Raw genomic sequence first — 9,774 nt, forward strand, 5'->3', positions numbered from 1 at the left:
TGGATCCCTGAGTTAGAGCTAGTTCGGGTTGAAATAGCCTCAAATTATCGAAACATGAGGGGTTAGTTCGAGATAGTTTGCTCTAACCCAGCTAAAAAAAACTAGCCCAATGGAGAGGTTCTAATTGGGTTAGTTATCCTCGGGCCCACTAAAAGAGAACTAAAAAAATATCCCCTGCCTGCACCAGATCGCTCCCCCCTCTCGCATGACTCCTCTCTCTTCACCATAGGGCCACCCGCCCAAGCGCCGCTCGCCCTCTCTCTCCTGCAGCCGCCCTCTCCTTCCGGCCTCCGCCACCCTACTCTGGCCGCCCTCTCCCTCCGGCCTTCGAAGGTCGCCCCACTCCCCCTTCACCGGTTGTTTTTCTCCCTCTGTCGTGCGCGGCAGCGGCGCATCTACCAGGGAGGTCGCGAGAGGGGTGAGTTTGTTCGTTCCTTCTCTGTCTCACAACCATATCATTGATCTTGCTCGCTCTAGTGCTAATTCTGATTTGGAAAAGTAGATCCTGATCAAACTTGGTATAGATTTGTGGTGTACACATGGAATTGTTTAATGCTGCTTGAGGAGATAATAAATCTTTGTAGAGGCCCAAAGATTCAGTTCACCTTTCGAGGTATTATAGTTTCAGGCTTGCATTATTTCAAGAGGCCCAAAGATTCAGTTCACCTTTCTAGGTATTTCAGTTTCAGGCTTGCATTATTTCTAGAGACCCAAAGATTCACTTCATTTTTCTAGGTATTTTTAGTTTCAGGCTTGCATTATTTCTAGAGGCCCAAAGATTAAGTTCCCAGTCGGCGGCAAGCGGCCCTGCTACCCATGCCGGTGCCGACCTCAACTCGCAAGGGCCGACGTCGGAGGGGTTCCCGGGGCTTGGGCTCTACAGAGCCTTCCTCCAGAGTGACGATGGCAAGCTCCTCCCTCGGTGCGTGAGGGGCTCTGGGCTCCCTCCCTATCATGAATGACTTCCGTGATGAGTTAGCTCATGCTTTATTTCATGGAGTGTTTTTTTGTGAAGCTTGACTGACGACTTGTATGTTTAAGTGGGATATCTCATTTGTATGGACAATGTAAAAATTATCATGTTTTGCATGCTTGATTTGTAAAGATGGTTCGTTTATGTCAATTGTGAGCAGGGGGAGGCCACAGAAGAGCCGGCCACACCAAATCCGGCGGGAAATAGGGTCCAAAGTAGTCAAATGATTGAGAAAGAGCATTTATTGTCAATCTAACCCTGCCATCCATACACCTCTTTGGTTTAGAGTTAGTTCAGGGTCAGAATCTAACTCTAACCTCTAACTGAGTTAGAGTTCTCCCCGTCTCGGTTCATGCCATCATATTTTCCCCATTCCTATGTTTTCAATATCCTGCGAATCAAAGAGGCCCTTTTTTTGGCGGAAAAATCAGAGAGGCCCTTAGACTGGTTTAGGTCCGGTCATTTTTTATAAACATGTTATGTCCAAAATTTAATGAAGGTGCTCCGATTTCTACAAAAATAATCCGGTTTCATGTAGTAATTCATTCATGTATTTATTCTTCTGCGGGGGGTTTGCATGTAATTCGCGAGGTCTGAAATGTAAAGTACTCCGGCATATGCTCCGAGTCGTGCATGCACTACGACCCACATGCTCTATGTCCCACATGTCGGCGAATGGGAGCACGTGGAAATAGCCTAGGAGTACATATAGGAGGATAAGGCTGGTTGTAGTGGGTAGTATCATCTACTAGTATCATGCATATGATACTAGTGTATGATACTACTTCTGCAATGCGTAGTATCATAGGTTAGTACCTTAGGTTGCCTTCTTAATTTTCATGCATGACACAAAGTAGTACATCATTTAATATGATACGGTATCATAATATGATACTACATCCTCTCTTTCCTCATTTAATTATGTGCCACATCATCCGAAAAATCTAGTTGGCATGCATGATACCACTTATGATACTCCCATTACAACTAGCCTAAATGCGTGAAAAAATATGTATTGTGAAGCGTAGCTGCGGTTCGAAAAGGAGACCTAAAGTGATGACAGCTATAGGTCGCACGAACCCAACTAGTGGTACTACTAGACATACGACTAATTTTTCCCTCAAAAAAAGAGGCACGAGTGCTTAGTACTCCTATTCTATCAACACGAGTCCCATCTGACAATAGCGTCCGTGCTACAACTAGCTCTCCTCCCTCGTTTCTCTCTTCTAATTCTAAACTCGGCCGACGCCCGGTGGGCGGGGTGGGTTTGCTTAACTGCGGCCCCACCTCATAGTGAAAATATTACGACTGGAATAAGAATGCCATATACTCCCTGCGTTCCTAAATATAAGCCTTTTTAGATACTATTTCAAATGGAATACAACATACAGATGTATGTAGACATAGTTTAGGGTGTAGATTCACTCATTTTGCTCCGTATGTAGTAGTCACTTGCTGGAATCTTTAGAAAGACTTATATTTGGGAACGGAGGGAGTACTATACTAATAAAACATTAAGGCCACGAGGCGATGCAGTGCTGGACTGCTGGTTACAGGAGGCAAGAAGAACAGATGCATCCATCGACGATGTTCACCTCCTCGACTCAGGGTGCCGGCCCACCGAACGGCGCCTAAGTAGCAGCGGCTTTCATGGCCAGGTCAACGTGCTTCTGAACAATGGTGTCCAAAGATTCCAGCCGCTGGAAGAAGGCCAACGTCTTTCTGTCCTCGCTTGCCCTGTAGTGGCCTATGTAGACTATTTCCTCGTAGATGTGGATGTGTAGGTCGACGGTTTCTTGCATGGCAAGGCACTGCGCGGCGAGCACGGCCTTGAGGTGCACATTCTTCGTCGTGACCTCCGACACCTGCAGGGCCACCGGGGCTTGAAAGAGTTTGTCACCATGGAGGCCGATGAGGGTGGCAGGCAATGAGGAGCCTGGGCGCGCGGGCTGGAGCAGTATGGCAAGGTCGTCCACGCGCTTCTTGATGGCGGTGAACTTGCAGATGGAGTTGACCATCATGTCATCCATGCAAGAGGCGAAGCTAGCATCGGCGAGGGCTACGATGCCGGTGGTCGCTAGCACCATCTGGAAACGCTGCATGGTGCGGGGCCGCAGGCCGGCGCCTTGGATGATTTGGCACAGCCGACTACCGCTCGCGTACATCGCCTCCATAGGTGCTTGTGGCTTCTGGTCACTTGGTCTTGGATTGGAGTGAGTAGTGTTGCACAGAGACTTGGGAGTAGATGGATTGGAGTGGTGGGGCGCCTTTATATGAGAGTCCAAACTCTGTTGCATTCACATCGTGCTGGCTCTATTCTGCTTCTCCAATTAATTCCCTCTGCATGTAATTGAGGATGCATCATTGACCGTTCAACATCTCGGGAACCGCTACGCTCTCCCTCCTTGGCATTCAAGCACCTACGGAGGCGAGTGCCACTCGCGTCTATCGCGTGTCAGGAGACGTTCCTGTCGACGACGAGGTGCCTATGGTGACTTCGTAAATTTCAAGATGATAGTGCCGTGCGTGTGTGCGTTCATAGGGGTGAGTGTATGCGCGTGTATATGAGCGCTTGCATCTGTACTGTGTCAAAAAAAATGTAAATGCGTGTCAAAAAGAGACTAGTCAGTATACTCAATATTGTGCACCTCGGAGTGGAAAACGATAGAACTACATATTTATTTACGGTGCAGATTCACTCATTTTGCTCCATATGTACTCCGTCTTGTAGTCTAGTCACTTGTTGAAATCTCTAGAAGGGCAAATACTCCTTTCTGGTTTACAGGGCTATACTAGCAAGTAGTTGTACGTACTAGTACAATAGTGGGCTCACATAGCAATTTTGTCTCATGCAAGAGCCTGCCTATATGCGTGCTCCAATGTTCGCAACTGCCACTTCGGGTTGTGCTTGGCTCTTTGCCTCTTCAAGAAGACGAACAATGATGTTACTACTACTGCTTCTATAGTGTCGAATCCACTGTTGCATGTCCGTCCACCGCGAGCGGGAGGGATAGCTTGTTGTAGAAGTACTATAAGCAAAAGCATGTCCTCGTTTGCGAGCAACCGCACGCATGGGCGAGGGAGAAGGCGTGTAGTAGTAAAATCAAGCTTCTCCTCGTTCTACGAGTTGACGCGACACATCATAGCACTGTCCCCACATGCTTGCCTCTAAACTTGGCTGAAAGACCCGTAGTGTACAATATATTTGCTGCAACCTCTAACATATACCCACCTCATAGTGAAAACGTTAAGACTGGAATAAAAATGCCATATACTCCCTGCGTTCCTAAATATAAGCCTTTTTAGATACTATTTCAAATGGAATACAGCATACAGATGTATGTAGACATAGCTTAGAGTGTAGATTCACTCATTTTACTCCGTATGTAGTAGACACTTGCTGGAATCTTTAGAAAGAGTTATATTTGGGAACGGAGGGAGTACTATACTAATAAAACATTAAGGCCACGAGGCGATGCAGTGTTGCTTACAGGAGGCAAGAAGAAGAGATGCATCCATCGACGACGTCCACCTCCTCGACACAGGGCGCATGGGCGAGGGAGAAGGCATGTAGTAGTAAAATCAAGCTTCTCCTCGTTGTACGAGTTGGCATGACACATCATAGCACTGGCCCCACATGCTTGCCTCTAAACTTGGCTGAAAGACCCGCAGTGTACAATATATTTGCTGCAACCTCTAACATTTACCCACCACAATCACCAGGGTGACAAGTAGGGCCAGAAGACTTTTTTTTTAAAAAAAAACTTCGAGACGGCCACATAGCATGGAGCCGACCCCAATGATTTTAAGCTTACATGCATGGTACACGCTATCCCAGACTACTCTACACGTGAAACTGCCACACGAGCGTCTGGGCTGCGCTTGGCTCTTTGCCTCTTTGGGAAGTCGAACAATGATGGAGTACTACTGCACTGGAGGAGTACTACAATACGCTTCTGGCCATCTGACACCGATTGAACTGTTGCATGTCCACCGCGTGCGGGAGGGAGAGCGTGTAGCAAAAGCTTCTCCTAGTCTTGCCTGCCACCACGCTCATGGGCGAGGGAGGGACGCTCCTGCCTTTGCGTGTATGACATGTGGGCCCGACAGGTGGGTGGCCAACCTGTCATACAGCCAAAGGCAGGTGCAATTAAGTCCGCAAGGGAGAGGATAATCAAACTTCTCGTTGATGTATGAGTTGACGCGACACATCAAAGCACTACACTCGATATATTTCAATAATTTGCGGTTACTGATGCATTAATTACAATGCATGCATGCATGTCGTGACTCTCCTTTTGATACTTGCATGTGTTGATTTAATGCACCTTGAAGTAGTACTCCTCTGATTCCTTTTACTTTGTGTATAACATTTTCTTGTTTTTCTTAGATTAGTCTGCGCGTCCGCGTTGGTTTCCATCTATGCCCCCGCTCGATTAGTTCTGCCCCCATTAATCGCGCAAGTTTCCAAAGCATAAAATGGCTACAGGCAAACGCATGCAGCGCCGGATGCGGCTTGACCGCCTGGGGAAGCCAACTCAAGCAAAAAGGAAGGAGGACCAGTCAACCATTGCATGCACATTTACTGTCGATATTTATGTAACTTACTCATGCGCAGGGGAAAATTTGTCCAGAAAACTCAAACTACTGCCTTCCTTGGTTTGCGGGAGGAGAGTTATGCGCAGAGTAATATGTGATGGTAAAGCTTTGTAATGCCCCGGCCCAAGCGAGAGATGGTTGTGCACGAGGAGGGCGAGATCATGCAGACGAAACAGGAACCGACGATGGAGCTCACTAAGGTCTCGATGGACCTCACCGTGCTCCACTGCCCCTTGTGCCTCCGCCCCTTGATGCCTCCATTGTATGAGGTTCGAATACACCTCGTCCATTTGGCTGATTGAGCAAGGTGCAGGTTTCTTGATTGATGTGTTGTTCGATTGATTTTTGAAGTGCAAGGGAGGGCACCTGGCCTGCGCGGACTGCCGCGTCGAGCACCCCGAGAACCAGCGGCAGTGCCAGAAGTGCGAGCACGGCGGTGGCTTTGACGTGCAGAACACGGCGGTGGACGCCGTCATTTCGTCGCTGAGGGTGGAGTACCCGCACGAAGGCTATGGGCTCTACGTCACTTACCACAAGTTTACCGATCACCAAAGCATGTGTCCCCTCGCGCCCTACAAATGCCCAGTGCCCGTCTGCAGCTACAAAGGCCCGCCGCCGACGCTCTACAACCACATCAGCAACACGCATCCCATGCCCGTGCACAGGATCCAGTACGGTAAGGTGCTCCAGCTACAAGTGCCACTGTCGAAGCCACGGCTCTTGCTGTTTGCGGAGGAGGACGGCCACATGTTTTTCTTGTTCAGCGGTGTGCTCGACATCGGCGCACCTATCACCATGTCGGTCGTCTGCATCAGAGCCGGGGCGTCCCCACTGCCGCACTACGTGGCCAAGCTGTGGGCGAATGGCCCGCCGGGGGAGCCCAAGGGCATGACCGACACCGTCAAGGTGGAAATGGAGGTGACAAGCAGCAAGGATCCCGGCGATGTTGACGTGCAGGAGCTGACCTTCTTCACAGTTCCACCCAAGCTGCTGGCCGGGGCTAAGCTGGTGTCCCTCCACATTCAGATTGACAAGCTCACGTCTTAAATGTTTCTATAGTGCCTTCTGTTTATCTTAGTAATATGCTAATATAGGGATTACCTCGATCTACTTTAGCTTAAGAAATGCTGGGTTTTGGTGGCGATGCAGCAATTACTTCGACATCAGATCAGTAATTTCCAACAGTCGAATGGATATTTTGTGTCTGTTGGATATAAAGTTCCTTTGGGTAAGAAGTACTAGATAAAAGGAGATGTATGTAGACGTATTTTAGTTCTAGATACGTCCCTTTTATCCATTTTGATGACAAGCACTTCCTCTGTTCCACAATACATGCCTTCCATTTGTCAAAATATAGGTATATCTAGACATGTTTTAGTATATAGGTACATCCATGATAGAGCCAGTCGAATGGTTGAGAACACTACAATTCGTAGCTACAGATGCGTGTGTGACTCCCAGATGCAGAGGCCAGGGGTCATCATCCTCCTTTTCGAGAAAAAACAAACGCGTGTGTGAGAGGACGAGTGCGTGCGTGCACCTCTTCTCTTCCTGTATAACGTACTAAACTCAGAGTACAAGTTTTTGTGGGTGGCATGATGGTGCATGCGAGAAGTCCTGAGAGATAGGTTTAATGCGTCTAAAAAAAGACTAGCCTATAGCTCGCCACGTGGCTATTCTTGTCGAACGCCCCATTAACCGTAAGATATGTATACGATGGTGCTAGTTATTGCATGTACACAGCAGTAGAAAAAGAACTACTACACCACGGCCGAGAACACGTGCCCACGTAACGCCATCCGGAAATAGTGCCTCACTTCGAAACTAGAACCGTCAACAAATTTTGAGCTTGCGTCTTGTCACATTCCAAATTACTCCATGCTATATTGAATTGCAAACCTGTTCACACCGATCACAACCTAAACGGTTTCCCACTTAGGAGTGTATTAGTACTCGGTTATAAATACTAGTATGCCAAGATGACTGCACATTCCTCCTCAACTCCTCATCCACAAAAACAAACAAGTCATTCACCAGCCTTCCCTTGTGTCTGCCATGGCCAGCGTGAGTTCTGGGTCGAGAGATTGCCACCAGGGAGAGGCGAGTATGGATGTGGAAGCACGAGAGATGTCCCGCCTCGCTGCGAAAGCAGCCGACATGTCCCGCCGCGCAGAAGTAGCAGCAAAGAGGTCCTGCCGCGCCGCTGAAGCAGCACGGAGGTCCCGCCCCGCCATCGATGCTGCAGACTGGCCGGCCACGCTGCAGAAGCAGCAGAGATGTCCTGTCGCGCCGCGAATGCAGCAGAGATGTCCTGCCGCATCGCGGCGGCCTGGGAAAATATCTCACGGGCAGGCGACGACTGTTCAGGCGCATGCACGCGATCGTCCATAGCCAGATGGATCAGATCTCCGGTTGGGCGAGGTTGCAGGACGACATGAAATCCTCATTTGAACAGGCTACCGGCGTCATCCGGTAACTAAGGGAGGGCAATGAGAAGCTCTGGGCCGAGCGCGACTTGCTGAGGGCGAAGATCGTCCGAACTATAGACCAGCAGGAGGAGACGAGTGCCTTGTTGAAGAGGACCGGCATCATCGTCAAGAAACTTATGGACGAGAATGACATGCTCTGCATCGAGCGCCAAAGGATGGTGGAGGAATCCGTGGATGTTCTCAAGCAGCGTCTTGAGGACACGAAAGAGCTCATCACCGCTCGCCGCGGAGACTAGTTCCCGCGGCCTGCAGCAACGCATCAAGAAAGTAGAGATCAGCGAGCCAGATCCTTGTCTTCCTTCTTCTTTTGCCCTTGTGTATTTCGGGCGTAGCCGCATGTGGCTTTTTTAATTATCTTTCTAATTATGTAAGACAATTAATCATCCTTATATATTCACCAGTCTTGCTATAAGTCGCACTAGATGCTTTATAGGTCCGTCGGATCTTACATCAAGATCCGTGCTTTCAGATTTTCCTTTTTCTCTCTTAAATCTTAGTCGAGTGAGACATAGCCACGCCATTAAACAGAGGCTCGGGCGCCATCAATGGAGACCTTGGGAGAGAGGTAGACGGCAGATGGAGGTCAAAGGGCTCTCCTCCCGATAAGCATGCGTAGGTGTCTGATTGCATGCCTCTCGTACTCAAATATCTACCCTGCACGGCGCCTGCTAGCTAATAAAAAATGGGGACGCGTGTCGGCACGTAAATGGTAGTAAATAGAACACCCACAGTTTCAGTAATACTTGTGTTTTCGATAGTAACGTGACAACACTTGTTCCAAAATGACTTTGTTGACTGTTAATTTGTGCGCCTTCGCAAATCGGACATGGCACCAAGCCAAGTTTCATTATTTTCATGCGTGTTTTGGATTTGCAGGAATTAAAAAACTAAGTTTCTCAATGTTTCCAGCCCAGACATGACTCCCGGAATTTTGAATTTCATTCCCATTTCTTGCATGGAACCTAGAAATTTACCCGAGGACACACATGTGATTTTTCAACCAACTTTGGTGCACTGGAACATGTGCTTGTATTTCAAATTTGAATTATGCACACAAAGGTGACATGTTCCCTCTCAGAACCACGAGCCTTCTTGAGAGAAGCTCCGATTTGCAAGAAGCTTATACCCAAATTTGTTCCTATTCGGCCAATTTTTTTACCACGGCATGGTACTACCATGACATGACACCATGCCAAGTATCATGATTTTAAAACCAAGTTTCTCAATGTTCTCGACCGAGCCACGATGCCCAAATGTTTGAATTTTATTCTCATTTTTTGCATGGGACCTAGAAATTCACCCGAGGACACAAATGTGTTTTTTCAACCAACTTTGGTGCACGGGAGCATCTGCTTGTAGTTCAAATTTGAATTGTGCACATTAAATGACCAAAAACTCAATTAATGCGTAAAAAAGGCCAAACGAAGCCGGAATGATTCCAAAATTGAACAGGGCACTCATGTAGTTCTATGTTGCCTTTGTAAATAAACTCAAGGGGGACAGCGTATATCGTTTTGCACTCAAAGGTGGCATATTCCCTCTCAGAACCACGAGCCTTCTTGAGAGAAGCTTCGGTTTGCAAGAAGCTTATACCAAAATATGTTCCTATTCGGCCAATTCTTTTACCAGAGCATGGTAGTACCATGACATGACACCCATGCCAAGTTTCATGATTTTCAGACGTGTTATGGATTTACAAGAATTTTAAAACCA

Source organism: Triticum aestivum, chromosome 7B (genome assembly GCF_018294505.1).
Source record: "Triticum aestivum cultivar Chinese Spring chromosome 7B, IWGSC CS RefSeq v2.1, whole genome shotgun sequence".
NCBI classification, from domain to species: domain Eukaryota; kingdom Viridiplantae; phylum Streptophyta; class Magnoliopsida; order Poales; family Poaceae; genus Triticum; species Triticum aestivum.